The following is a 15,257-nucleotide window of genomic DNA, read 5'->3' on the forward strand; positions in this document are numbered from 1 at the left end:
CTATTGATCTCAGCAGAGCTTTCTAGGAGGTCTCACACCAATCAAACAGTTGTGAGGACTCAAGCTCCCCACTTTCCCAATGTCCACTAGGACTCCTCTTCTCCAGAGTCTTTCCCATGCAGTCTCAGGCTGTGTCTGCACACAGCCACCTTCCGTCTGTTTCATTCTTGGATAACAGAGGGGAGGGGAGATGGTTGCAACAGGAGGGGGAGACTTCCTGGGTTCTTCAGCAGCTTGTTTCCTCTCTGCCTCTGGGCCACCCACCCATCCAACCTCTGCTTCAGCCTGAGTCTGAACTGCTGTCTGCCACAGCCTCTACCTCAGGGGTCAGCAAACTTTTTCAACAGGGGGCCAGTCCACTGTCCCTCAGACCTTGTGGGGGGCCAGACTATATTTTGGAGGGGAAGAAATGATGTTAGAGCACCACAAGCCCTGGTGGCTGTTTACCTGTGTCTTGCAAGTGCGTGAAAGGGCTCCAGAGAGGGGCTGCTTAAAATGGCGGCTGCTTGAGCACTGCTGCTGCTGGCAGCAACAAAGCCCAGCCCCTTTCCTCCTCTAGGCAGGGTGGGGAGAAGCCAGGAGGAGAGAGGGAGGAGGTGCCGCCGGCGCCGGCGTGTGAAGGAGAGGGAAAGAGCGTGTGCACTGGTGATCCAAGCGGCGATTCCCAGACCGTCCGTGGGCCGGACCCAGAAGGCAATTGGGCCTGATCCGGCCTGCGGGCCTTAGTTTGTTGACCCATGCTCTACCTGTTCATTAAACCTGTCAACTCTCCTGCTGACATGTCTTCCACCTAGTCTGTTCCTTTCCCCTCTGGCCACTCATTGTCATCCCACCACCAATCCCCTGTCTTAGAGCCTTCTTCCTCTGGGGGTTCCCTGGCTGGTGCTTCCCACCACTCCTCTGTATCTAGCCAGTCCAAGAGAGTCTCTACAGTCACAGCAGGTGCTATAACTCTCCACCGATTTGACTTCATCCCCCAAAAGTGTATCCCTCCATTGTCTTCCGATAGAGATGGATGCCAACCTGTATATGACATCTAATGGCATTGGCAGTGCCATACAACTAGTCTCCTGGTAGTGGAGTTATTGCTACTAACTGAGAAGGAGAGGGAGAGGAGGAGCAGTGGTGTGTGGCCACATCTGCAAGATCCCTAGATTGGCTCTGTTGAGGTGAAAATCCTTCCCACCACTTCACCTCTACTGGTATGTGGCTGTGACTGGTAAGGGGGGAATTGGAGTCTTCAAGCAGTTTTCAGCAGCCTTTAACAAACTGCTCTTCCCCTGATTCATTGCGGGGAAGCCATGATTGTTTAAAGTGGTACAATGATGCTTTTAAAATTTAAAGTTGAACTGTGGTACTGCAGATGGGACTCTGGACAAAGATGGGACATAATGTTGGAGCGTTGTAGAGAACAAATCCCCTTAGCAGCCAGATCCAACCATCATTCATCATTTGTGTGTGTGTTTGTTTGTTTGTTTGTTTGTATATATATCTGCTCACTCACACATGCATACAAACAAACTCAAAACACAGCCGGATTTGGATAGCAGGAATCTCAAATGAATTATTAAAGTGGATGCTGAAAGCTTATCAGCACCTGTCAGTCAGGTGATATCTCTTCCAGAAGCGAAGGTCAAAAGAGGAACTACCGGCCTTTGGTGCATTTTTGCATCTGATTATGTCCAGATGAGGATGCAGGCAGACAGGCTACAGGCAACCAGGGGTGAAATCCTGCCATCTGTCATCCCTTAAAGCAGTCACAAAACATGTCATTTGCCTGCATACTTTCCTTTTGATCCCCAACAGTAGCTTATAGGAACTAGCTGATTTGGAGCCTGGAACAGAGTAGACGTGTTTGTTTCCCTCTCTTGCAGGTTTCTACGTACCCTTTCCTTTGTCAGTTTAATAAGTGGGGCCAACAGAATTCTCCAGCTGCCACAAACAGTCCTCTGTGTGCATTCCTGCCCCCATCTAGCCACAGAGAGATCACCTGATGGGCATGATTAATAAGGGGCGATATCTAAGCACACACTAATTGTAAAATGGAGAATCTCCAGGCAAAAAGCTTTAATTAGAAAGAGAGTCAACAAATATGAACAGGTTTCCTAGGGTCTTTCCAGATGATCAAAATACCCTATAGTTTATAGTTAATGTCATGGTGGTCCTGTGACAGTAATGCAGTATCCTGTCCACATGTGCTGTAGGAATGAATGCCATTATTTCAGGCTGGCGGAATAGCCTTAATCGGGGCTTTTTTTTCAGCTGGAACACACTGGAACTTAGTTCTGGCACTTCTCAGGTGGGCACCATTGCTATTATAAGAGAACAAGCGAGATGTTTGTGGTGAGTCCTGGCACCTCGCTTTCTAGAAAAATAGCATTAGCTTTCATTCTGATCCCTTAAGCACTGGAGTAGTGGCACACTTAACCCCTGGCAAACTGTTTTATTAAAAAATAAAATAAATAAAAGCAAAAAAAAAAGTAAATAAAGGATGAGATCTTATCTGCAAGCAGGATAGTTTTACTGGAGTTCATTATTTTCTTTTAAAAAGGGCTACATGATTGATCTTGCAGTTCAGTACTCAGCTTCAAATGAAGCGAAGCATTAATCAAATCATGTATATTAATATAGGCATTCATTTTATATAAATGCAATGTTTCCATTCCCAAGATGGCTTACTCTACTGAGCAATAAAACAAAGAATAAAAACAATGAGCAAGCCAAAACATACTTCACAATACAGTGATTACACCAATTAAAACAGCTGAGGGATTATTAAAACATTCCAGCAGAACTAAAACTAGATTGTGCACTATTTTGAAAAGCCTGGCCAAGCCTTTTTAAAAAGTCTTCACCTGGTACCGTAATATATCAGATTAAGCACCAGGCATGCCACCATGGGGATAGCATTCAATGTGTGGACTGTCACAGCTGAGAAGGCTCCCAGTCACCATCCACATACCATGTGAAATCAAGGTGACCTCAATTGTTAACATGGCCTCAATTGTTAACAATGGCCTCAGTTGTTAACATATAGGCAATAGCAAAGGTTAATAGAGCTAAACAGGTAGCCTTGAAATTCACAAGCAGGCATGTGGAAATTGGCAGCTCTTCAAATAAACATAGAGTTGTCCCAAACCATGAAACTTTCAGAGGTGCTGGGAAGTGAAATGGCACCCTGCCACTTCCGGCAGATGGGCTGGAAGTAAATGATTGCCCCTTGCTTAAGCCAAACTCTTTCAACTGTATTCAATAAAGTTGTGGCCTGTTTCGATCCAAAGTCAGTTTTTGGTGTCCTTTGTACTTCTTGGTGGATTAGGGACAGAGGAGTCATGGTACCTTGGTCTACAAACAATCTAGAAGTTGTATTTTGCATTAATGAAAGTTTCTGAGAAATCTTCTAAGGCGGTTGCATATATAACATACTGCAGTAGTCTAATGTTCCAAGGTGCCCAGACACTCAGGGAGGGGTACAGCCTTAGCTGTTGGGCAATTCATTCCACTGAGGTCATTTGGGGATACAAAATAAGACAGGATCCCAAAGCACCTGAAATAGCAAACCAGTTCCTTTGCAGTGTATGGAAACCTTTGTGCAGACCATGATTGAAACCACTTCCCAAATTCACTGAACCACCAACCCCCATCTGGTGTCAGTTCAGTTACTGACCCTCATTCAGTCCATTTCTGATCGATTTCAGCATCTCCATGTAGATAAAAAGAAAACATAGAGCTAAGTTTAGTGGTGGAGAACCTGTGGCCCTCCAGATGTTGATGGACTCCAGATCCCATAATCCTTTATCATTTATCAAATTGAGTTGGGCTAATGGGAATGGGGAGGGAAAAGAAATTTGATTCAGATTTTTTGCATTTAAAGGTTTGCCTAACTAATTCGCCATTTTGAAAGCAGTGTCAGAACCCAAACAAACTCTTCAACTCACACTGCTCAGCATATACTGAGATAATGTGGGTAAAAATAAGATAAAAATGTGGGGGAACTGCTTTGCAACAATGTATATGTTAGGGAAAACTGCATGCAAAGGAACATGTATTGGGAGAAATTTACACTGAAATGCTGATGAATTTTCAGAACTTAAAAAAATACCAGAGTACTGTGGGTAACTGACTTTCAGATTAGACAAATGAGAAATGGAGAGAAACTGAAACTGACAGATTTTCCCACCAACAACATTTAGAGAACTACCCATTCTGCAATACCCTTAAGTATATTGACAATACCTTCCTTCAAATCTCCAGTTGCTTTTATCTACGTAAATAAGTCAAAATACCATAACACAAGTATCCTTCTGTTGTAAGATTGCAAGCTTCTTGGAGCAGAGACCAAATAATTTACAGGTATTTCAAAGATTCAGCACAGCTTGTTTGTTCCGTGCATCTGGCCCCAGCAGAGTCTCACCACATGCTACAAAACCAAACGCTAATGGCTTGATGTCGCAAGGTTTCTGACATGAAACTCTTTGCAGTCTCGTCATGTGCCAGGTAGATGTTTTGGTCAATATTGTGACCCTGCACTGAGCAAGCAATTCATTAGTGTCAGTTCTAGCAGGGAAGCAAAGTTATAATTTTATACATTCCAGTGAGTACTTTTTAATCATATTTAAAGTGCAGAGACCTTAATTAAGAAAGGGACACTGTGGGATTTGCATGAGGAGAGGGGGAAAACTAGCTCTGGCAAGAAAGGTTTAACAGATATGCTGCAGGGCAGAGGAGATTGTCCAGGACTATTTTTTTGAAAGCACACATTTAAAATGTGTTCTATGTTAACAAATGGATATGACTGGAGTGAATGAGGTAATCTGTTTATTGTTTCAAACTTGTCATTGATGGGATTACAATGATGGATGCTGCCTGGGACTCAGCTACAGCTTTTGTGCCCTGCTTGTGAGCTTCACAGAGACGTCTTTGTGGACACGGTTGAAAGCAGAATGCTCTACTAGATGGACCCTATGTGTGATCTAGCAGGGATCTTCTATATCAGCAAAGTCAAAGAGATACAATCCCTTTCACCCCTCAACCATTTGGCTGTTGTTGCAGGCAATTTCATCTGGAGCATTCTGACTTAGCATTCTGACTTAGCTCCTTCCTCTTTCTCACTAGAGAGCAAAGAGAAAGAAACAAAGGACAATAGTCCTACATTCCGGAACACAGTAGCATCAAAACATTCTGTCTCCGTCACTTCCCACACTGTGGAATGAAAACATTCACCGCCATGTGATAGGAAACAATCCCATGACTGCAAACACGGAGCAAGAATCCTAACATATACTCTACAAGGTTCAGGAGAGAATCTCAGAGTTGACACAGAGTCTATAACATTAAATAAACCAGGGGAACTTCTGGCACACCCATCTCTATATTTGAGATGGGATACCTGCGGTCCTTGGAATGTTGTTGGGTTTCAGCTCCCATAAATCCTTAGCATTGGACATCCTGTTGGGGCTGCAGAGAGTTGGGAGTCCAACAACAACTCAGGTGCCACAAGTTCCCCATCTGTGCCCTAGATGTAGTGTGGGGGTATATATTGAACAAACCCCAAAGTTTCTCAAACCCCTTTGAAGTAAGTCAGCCCACACTAGAGTATAACTTCAGAACCGTGGGCATGGATAAGGCTGCCTTTCTTCCTTATTTTCTCCTTGGGCCCACAAGAGCTGAACAACATTTCTTTCCTAGGCAAGGCACTTGAACAAGTAGTTATCAGACAAATCCAGGCACTCAGGGATGAAACGCATTTTCTAGATCGATTTCAGTCGGTTCCAGCCAAAGATCTTTCTATTTCCCTAAGCCCTGTAAGTCATGTTGTAGCTTTTATCATTATTTTACCTCTGATATTTATTCTTTGCTCTTTATTTTCCTTGATCTGTTTCCCATCTTTCTTGGTGTTCTAAAAGCTGTGCAGTATTTGATTGCATTTTTTATTGTATTGTTGTGTTTTTCATAAGTTATTTTTATTCCATAAATTGTCCATGGAATTTCCTGTTATTATTAGGGTAGTCTATAAGTAATGCAAGCAAGCAAACAAATCTCTCTGTTTAGAAGTCAGTCATCGCCAGTATCCAGCTAGACTGGTCAAGCAGCAAAGTGAAAATCAGTAATGAGTAGACCACATCGCCATTTTATGTGTTGAAGGAGTCAATAGGAATTGGCATTTGTTGGTTATTTACTTGAGTCAAACCACTGTTCTGAATCGCTCAGCTTGCAAGCCATGTTTTCTCACTTCTTGGTTCAACACACTTTCTGAGACCGCCCAGGATAAATTGAGTTCCAATCTTAAATCAAGGCAAGAAATCAGAAGTCCTGTGAGTTGCATCCTTCTTGGGAAACTTTCCTACACTTTTCATCATATCAACTGGCATGTAGGTAAGACGTCATGCAGCAGTGCCTCTGGATTGCGTAAGTTGAGAAGAAACTTTTGGTGGTCTACACTTGCCTATTAATGCTTGCTTACCACTGATACTTGGGATTGCTGGTACACATTTTTTTTTCTAAATTAAAATGGGAGGCACATGTCTCTCTTATACTTCAAAAATGCCCATACACATAGATTTTCTTGATCAGCTCCCGGAAGATTTAGAAAGCTGTCTTACACCAAGTCATACCATTGGCTCATCTAAGACACTTTTATCTACTCTAGATGTGCATCCCTAAGGTTTCAGATTGGGGTATTTATTTCCCAGCTAGATAGAGCTTGGTATAAAGACACCTTTTTGTGTTCCTACCATTAGTTATAATACCAAAATGACTCAACAAGGACCTATGATCTGTCTCTTGTCCAAGATGACTGGAGCTCTGAATGGGAGCATTCCTGTTAAGGACTCGGGATATGTAAAAGCATTGTCCTGTGTTATTACCACCCTTACAAGGCAGCACCAAGGTTTCTCATACATTCCTAGCTGCCATATATGATTGGCAAGGTACATTTGGCTTAGTGTGATCCCACATTGTGCAGCCCTGCCCTTTTAATACTAAGAAGACTATAAGGATTCTTTTTATGAAAGGGCGATCACCTGATGGAAACATTAAAAAAAATATTTGCGGGTTCATAACATTAATTATATTTTCTTTTGCAAGCAGATATTAAGGTAGAAGAATACATGTCAATATGTGACAAGTAGATTGATTCAGCTTGGCAGTATTTGTAGAACCCCTTATAACCCCCAACTAAATTAGTTAACAGAAAGTTATGAAATAAACATCCTTGCAGGCTTACATAAAGTTGAACAGCAGAAGTGAGATAAGCAGTGTGAAGTGAGACTAGCTTGCTTTTCATTGTCAGAATTTTGATATGGGCTCTGTTTATAGCTTTAATCCTTAAGAGTGTGTCTACACAACACCTCTGGGAAGGCAACATCTCATTTCTAAGAAAACACTGAGGCATTACAGCTAGCGTATCACAGGCGCGCTGCAAACTGTTATATTGCCAATATACCAGGAATGATTAAAAACAAGCACAGGCATGCCTTACAGTAATCCTGCATTTCTTATTAGACTTCCTAGCATCTGTCGAGGATCCGTTATTGCCAGGAGAGAGAATCTGAGTGCCAAGAGCAGTAGGTGGCCTTTTGATGACCTCTGGTGCTTCTTCTGAACCTTCAGGGTGATGCACACAAGTACACTTGAGACCCTCTGCATTTTGCTAAATGTATCTAGCTCTCTCTCTCTCTCTCTCTGTGCATTAAAAGCCCTGTTGAAAAAAAAACCCATATATTTATTATTGCAAGTATTTTTTTATGTAGTTAGAAGATAAAGAGATATGGCAAGAACATATGGCCCAGACTCAGAGGTTAGGAAACATGGCTGAATCTTCTAACCATGAGGACATGTACATCCAGTGCTAATCTTCACTATAGTTAGACAAACTATATTTTGAAAACCATCTGTCACTATGGTTGCAAACTGAGGTGCAATTCTAGCTATGGTTAGCAATAGTGTGGACAGGTGTGCGTTGCCAAAAAAGAGGATTTGCAACCAAAAAAAACAAAAGGAGGCACCATTCTGCAAAATAATTGCATACGCTAATTTTTATGTATAGATGCAAATGTTGAAAGAAATATTATATTTTAAATATAAATACAATAGTGGGGAAGGTACCAGGGGACTTGGGTCCCCTGCTCAGTCTGTTGACTGGGAGCTGCAAACTGTTGATGGGCAACTTGGGACCTGGGATAGCTCAGTGGACTCTTAATTTCAGGGTTGTGGGTTTGAGCCCCACGTTGGGCAAAATATTCCCTTCCAACTCATGGTCCCTTCCAACTCTAGAAATCTGTGATTATTAACTTCAGGGCTCCATATCTTTAAAACAGACATGGACTTGACAGCCCTCAAATAGAGAACACCTTCGAAATAGAGGACTGTCCTCTGCGAAGTAGAATACATGACCACCCTCTAGCCAAAAAGCTCATGAAGACATAATGCCCACAAGAAAAATGGGAGCTTGGGCAGTGTTAAATCTGTACCAGGTTTCCCCAAAAATATTTGTCAAAATGAGATTTCCTAGTCTTCATAGGCTTAATTTTCATACAAAAGAGAATGAAAGAAGAAGAAGAAGAAGAAGAAGAAGAAGAAGAAGAAGAAGAAGAAGAAGAAGAAGACTAATGGCAGAGGACAGGAGAACAGCAGGGTGTTAGGCACATACTGTGGAACCCACCAGCTGCATGTATATATAATTACACATGCTACACTTTCAATCCTAAAATTGTGTAGAGCAATAATCCAAAATTTAAGTAAAACTGTTCCTTTTACCCTAACGCACTGAAGGCAACCTTCCCCCAACAGAGGAAATTGCTTGCCCACCTGCGACTTGATTTGTTTCTGCTAAATCAAGAAGTCAGAATACTGCTTTGAGACTCCCAGAATTTTGGCAGATTACTCAGTGGCCTATAATCATGTACAAATTAATTTGGGAATGGGGAGAAAAATAACACTATATTCTCAGGTTTCCTGGGATGGATTCATAATTAATGAAGGCATCTGTAAGGATGCGGAATTTTAGTTCAATGAAGTGGATCCTAATGAAATAACTCCAAAGGGCTTGTTAAATATTAACAGGCCACTAAAAAAAAATACTGAAAAAAATCTAAGGTCACTTTGGGCCTCAGCTTGGTGTAGAGCTTTATTAGCAGCAATGAATCCACACCCTTCCACAGATATTTTCTGTAGCTTGTGACTTTGGTAAGAAAATGAGATACTGACTAGACAGAAAAATGAGAAGCTCACTAAAAACTGAAAGCAGTTCACTGCATTTTTAAAAACAAGGGAGTGTGGTGGAGGGGGCCCAAATATTATCTACACTTGCCTGAACTGCATTGCTCTAATAACATATCTATCTATCTATCTATCTATCTATCTATCTATCTATCTGCAGAGGACACTGGCTGGCATACATCAATTATGTCACAGCCTGGCTGATCCAGAACAGGTAACTCAACAAACAGTGGTAATTCAAAGCAAAATAGTGAGCATCATACAGTCCACATTGTTTAAATTCCTCCTTTTTCCAGTTAGAACTCTATTCCTGCAATACAAGATCTGATCTGACCAAATTTCAGAGGTTTTTAAATTTTATTTTAATGTTGCTCCAAGCCTCTTATTTTACATTAGTTGTGCTGATTAGGTTCAGAGAGGAAAGACAAAATATTCTAATGGCTTTAGCCGCAAAAGCAGAAGGCGCAACATGTCAGACAGCCACCAAACTATTGGCCATTTAAAATCTGGGGATAGGAAAAATTATGATGGGTACTATGAGCAAAAGTTCGGAATTGAGAGTGGGTGGGTTCCAGGTTCCCACTGAATCTTCAGACTCTGGAGAACTTTTCTGAAGGCTTCCGGGATTTTGGTGAATATCTCTGTGTACAGCATTATATTTCGACTAGAAGGCATTCAAATGCCTGATCACTGCAAATGACTAGCAATGGTGAGTGAGAGGTAGGTGGAAAGACAGTACCATGTTCCTGGTGTTGGAGTGGTTGGGGGAGCAATTAAATGGCATCTCACAAGTACACACCAAGGCTCTTCTTTTTAAATATGAAAAGAAATGTGGTGGGGAAAGGGTAAAAGAAGGTAAATAACAGCAGGCACCCCCATTTCATTTGTATGTTGAAAAACATGCAAGCTTTTGGTTTCTCAAAGGAAAACTCTTGTTTTTCAAGGTTGGTGGATAGTATCTTTCAAACACAGATATGGTAGGGATACATTCAACTTGTCCACTAATTGAAATCTGGCAGCCTCCTACCATTTTTGTGAAATGATATACAGGTATTAATTATGCAATAGTAAATAAAGCAAATTAACTGCAGCCTTCCAGCTTGTGATATATTCTCAGTGTGGCTCTTTCAAGAGCATCCAGGTCTCTGAAGCAGAAAGACAATTACAGCATTCTGAGCCTTACCATCAAATAAGGGGTGCAGTGTCTTCTTACACCAGTTCTGTCTAATTTTTGTCTTTTGCAGTGGCAGTGTTGCTGGAGGAAATTTCACCATGGTACTACACCAGTAAAGTTCTGCAACATTACTAGTAGACTCCACTGGTATATACAGTCGTGTTTCATATCCTATCCTTATTGAGCTTGCATAAATTGATAGGATTGATATTTTTTATTGTAATATCTGAAAATTTAAACCATAGAGGCCCATTTTAGCAGAGACTGGAAGACTGTTGCATCAAACTTTAGTTATGGATGAGATCTGCCATTTCATTTACCATTAGTATTCATGAATATGGCTTTTCTGAGATGGGTATTAGACAGAGCTTGGACAGAGCAATTTATATACAAACTGATTCAGACTGATCCCTTTCCCATCATGAATTGGTTTTCTTCATATTTTCTGTTATCAATACCATGTTGTTTGGAATTCACCTTCCTTTGACTTGGTGATTGTATGTATGAAAGGAATATGACTTGTGTTCCTTGTTATTAATACAGTTATTCCTATTAGCTAAATAAGCACATAACCATGTTGCATTTTCTCCACACTTTCAGGCAACCCTGATCTAGAGTATCAGCTGCCCCAAACCTTCACATTAGCTCTAATGACTGTTTAGTTTGCTTCCCATAAATCTCTCCCCCTAATTACTTGGGCTTGCTGTAGGATCCGGCACACTAAGATGCTTCTAACTCTAATCACGTTATGCTGAGTCATTGCTAGTTTACTGTCCCTGCAAGATAAATATGCTCTGAGGATGATGGGATCCAACATTTCCCTCAGATAACGTACCTTTGAGAAATGATAAAGACTGTTTCCTGCTAAATAAGCAAAAACTGATTCCAGTTATTTAGGAATCCATTCTTGCTCACCTGTTGTTCAAGCACAAACAGTAGTTGCAGGAACTGTTGCACTACCTTTGATAATGAATCCAAAGATCTCTAAAATTAACAAATCCCCAATCATGTTATTGGGATCTTGAAGTAGATAGTGTGAAGGCTGGAGTTGCTGAATACAGAAAACTCATGCACAAATGCTGAAATAGAAAAACGTGCACGCAGGTTTTGGCGCTCCTTACTTTCCCCAGCAGTGGGAAGCAATAGGACCAGAGATTTTACTGGATTTGTTTCCTGGAAAGATGGTGGAAATTTATGGAGTTTACAAAGCTTACTAGCAATTACATGAGGGGTGGGGGAAGCAAGCAAGCAAATAGCTCTAGTCTTTAACACAGCACAATTCCCTCAAAGAAGCAGCATATCCTCTGCTTGCAAAAGCCAAATTTGTTTCTTCGTTGCTTGCTACATTCAAATGCCAAAATATTTTCCTTAGGCCTATATCCAGTGAGTCCAGTAGCTGGTAGTCATTGGTTATCGGAGGCCTCTGGAAAGCACTTTTAGCTAGCAAATGATCTGCTTTGAAAAGTTTATATAGCCAAAAATTGTATTTGCAATCTATGCCCATTTTGAGGTTTTATTCTACAATCAAGTGGTATGTAAATTTTATGAATTAAAAGCAAATAGATATATTAGTCAAAATCTAATTATTACCAGCTATTATTATCTCCTCCTCCTCCTCTATAGGTCAGATGTTCAGGTGTGTATGTAAAAGCCAGCAATTTGGTGTGGTTGCCTTTTTAAAAAAGTAAAAGTCCTCAAGAAATAATTCTTTTGGGTTTTCATTCCAGTTTTCATCCCACCAACTCCATGCTCTCTGAGGAACATATACTGAAGCCATGAAATGGCCCATCGAGGTACTTACTTATCCACATAGACATGCCAATGAGATTTTTCCCTTTACTACTTAAGAGGATTATCCTGAGATAAAAATATGATCGTCTCACATACATTTTTAGATACATTTGGACAGTTTGTGGCACGAGCTTTCTGCTGAGCAATCAAACAATAGCCTACCACCACACAGGGAGTCAAACTCCCCTCACTTTTTTCTTTTGCTTGTGCCAATTAGTCATAGTAGGGTGAATGAACGCTTTCCTTTTTCTTTCACAAAAAAGGGACTGCATTCATAATGATTAGCTAGTCTTCAAACTCAAAATAATATGTAGCTTTGATTGCAATAGCTGTGATTCCCTGCATCTCTTCAGATGATTTCATGTATGCATTTCTGTTATGCAATGACTATAAACATCAAAGGGTTGCTTGCATCTATGGAAGCGACAGCACACATCACAGAATGATCAAGTACCACAGATGGAAATTTTGTATCATTTTGCATCAGCTCAAACACAACGCTTTTCAGAGAAGGCAGTTCGCAGGTAATATATGAACAAAATATATGAATGGTAACTTCAAATGATGTAGACGTCGCTGGGCTGTAGCGCATTCTTTTCTCAGGTGAAAAAGCAAATGGAAATATAAAAACATCCTGCCTGTGCATTAACATGTCTGGGAGGTCAGGCCTGAACAGGTGTGGGGGACTGGACTTCCAACTCCCATCAGCCCTGCATAGGCAAGGTGCTGGAGAGTGTGGTGGCAGTTCTTCATGCTTGAGAGAAATTGATTATCTGGGCTCTTTTCATTCTGGGTTCAGGCCAAGGCATCCCACTCCATCTGTCTCGGTCACCCTGGTTGGTGACTTTTGTGGGGAGACAGACAGGGGGAGTGTTGCTCTGTTAATTCTCCCTGGCAGCTCGGCAGCTCTCTGGAGCAGCTCTTGGGGGTTGAAACTGGAAAGTAGGAGACAATTTCCAGAGAGTAGCAATGGGGAACTTTAAGTCCACATCCTGGGAGCTTGGTATTCCACAGGGGTCCATCTCACTCCCCAGACTATTTGACGTTTTGTGAAGACCTTGGGGGATGTCATCAGGGGTTTGAGAATGATGTGTCATTGGTAAGCACAACTGAAGGAGGCAACACTGCAGCTCTCCTACAGTGTCTCCTACAGAGAGCCAGTGTGGTGTAGTGGTTAAGAGTGGTAGACTCATAATCTGGGGAACCGGGTTCACATTTCTGCTCCTCCACATGCAGCTGCTAGGTGACCTTGGGCTAGTCACGCTTCTTTGAAGTCTCTCAGCCCCACTCACCTCACAGAGTGTTTCTTGTGGGGGAGGAAGGGAAAGGAGAATGTTAGCCACTTTGAGACTCCCTAGGGTAGTGATAAAGTGGGATATCAAATCCAAACTCTTCTTCTTCTTCTTCTTCTTCTTCTTCTTCTTCTTCTTCTTCAGAAGCCCACACGGGACCCATTGGTTTAATTCCTCTTATTGCTTTGTCTAGCGCCAATTCCACATCTTCTAATCATTTTTGTTTTGTTCTGGATCTCAAATTCCTATTGCAACCCAACCCTTTATGATAGAGTCTATGAGCTGCCTAAGGTTATAATCCTGGCTCTTCAGCTAAGTTTGTCAAGAGTCCTTCACAATCACAATCTTCACCCTCTTTTTGAATTATTTTGTGGAACTTGTATCTTTCAGCTTTATTGTATCTATTGGTATGCCGTGTTAGCACATGTCTGTAACACAGTTACTGCACTACTTTTCCTCTCGTCCTGGTTTAGCTGCATGCTGTTAATGACATTCGCAGCCTTGTTTTCAGGTATGAGCATAACTTATGCACTATATTCTCCTCTTTTCTGCATAACCTCTTGCTTGCTTGTGTGTGTGTTTGTGTGTATTTATTTTCCAAGATTCAGTAGCTTTACCTGGATGTTTGAGGTCTCTCTCCATCTCTTCAGCGGTTTATCTTTTATTCTCCACTGCTTCCTCTATGAAGAAGGAGGATCTGGAGGTTTTTTATTATTAATTTGTCAAAATAAGTTACTGTGTTGTATAAAAATACCCACAAAACACTTTTCTCTGTCTATTCCAGTTGGCTAGGTGGTACGAAGACTTAGCCAGTTCTGTTACCAGCAGCATTCAGTCAACAAATTTAAAGAGACAGTGTAACATTCTTACATTTGGCATCATCACTAGTTTTACCTTTTCAGATCATAAAACATGTTTGCTCTGGACTCTAGACTTGTTAAAAACTGCTGATCACCCCCCCCCCCAATTGCAGGCCCCGGGTGTTTATATTGAAATGTTGCTTTGACTTGGCAGAAACTAGACCTGGTAACTCTTCCAGAGAGAGAGAGAGAGAGAGAGAGAGAGAGAGAGAGAGAGAGAGAGAAGAAAGAAAGAAAGAAAGAAAGAAAGAAAGAAAGAAAGAAAAGAAAGAACTTCTTTGTTTTCCTGAAAACTGTCTTTAGTGTGTAAGTGTAGATTTCCTTATGGAGGTGGGCAATACACTTTAGCCAAATAAGTTATTCTAGCCCAAAGCTGGAGTAAGCCCTTTATGTAAGCCTACAATTTTGGGTGGATTCCAAAATCAGATTACAAATTAATACAAATTAAAAAGTAAATGCATCGCCAACACACTGGCAGCAGGATATCTTCCCAGAAGCAGTTTTGCTTTCCTTCTTGGTCTCTCTCTCTCTCTCTCTCTCTGTGTGTGTGTGTGTGTGTGCGTGTTTATTGCCTTGGAATTTTATCTGTGCAGACTTCCTTGAGAGTCAGGCAAGCTTCATTCTTGCTGCAAGATGAAAGGAAAGGGTAATCCTTGAGTCCTCAGGCTCCTAAAACATCATTTAATGTATGCTTTGTAGTTCACATCAAAGGTGGAGAATTGCACACAACATGCTAATTGTTCCTCAGAATTTGCCTCTCATTATTTTCTATTTCTATATCATTGTTTATATTCTTGGCCACAGTGGCTTATTTCCTGGCCACAATAACAGCAGGAATTGTATATTTTGTCCTGTAGCGTAATATCCAAGGCTTGGGCCTGACTAAATATCAAATCAGTTGAGGATGTTCAGAATTTGCAA

The sequence above is a fragment of the Podarcis pityusensis genome, assembly GCF_964106645.2.
Source record: "Podarcis pityusensis genome assembly, chromosome: 5".
NCBI lineage: Eukaryota > Metazoa > Chordata > Lepidosauria > Squamata > Lacertidae > Podarcis > Podarcis pityusensis.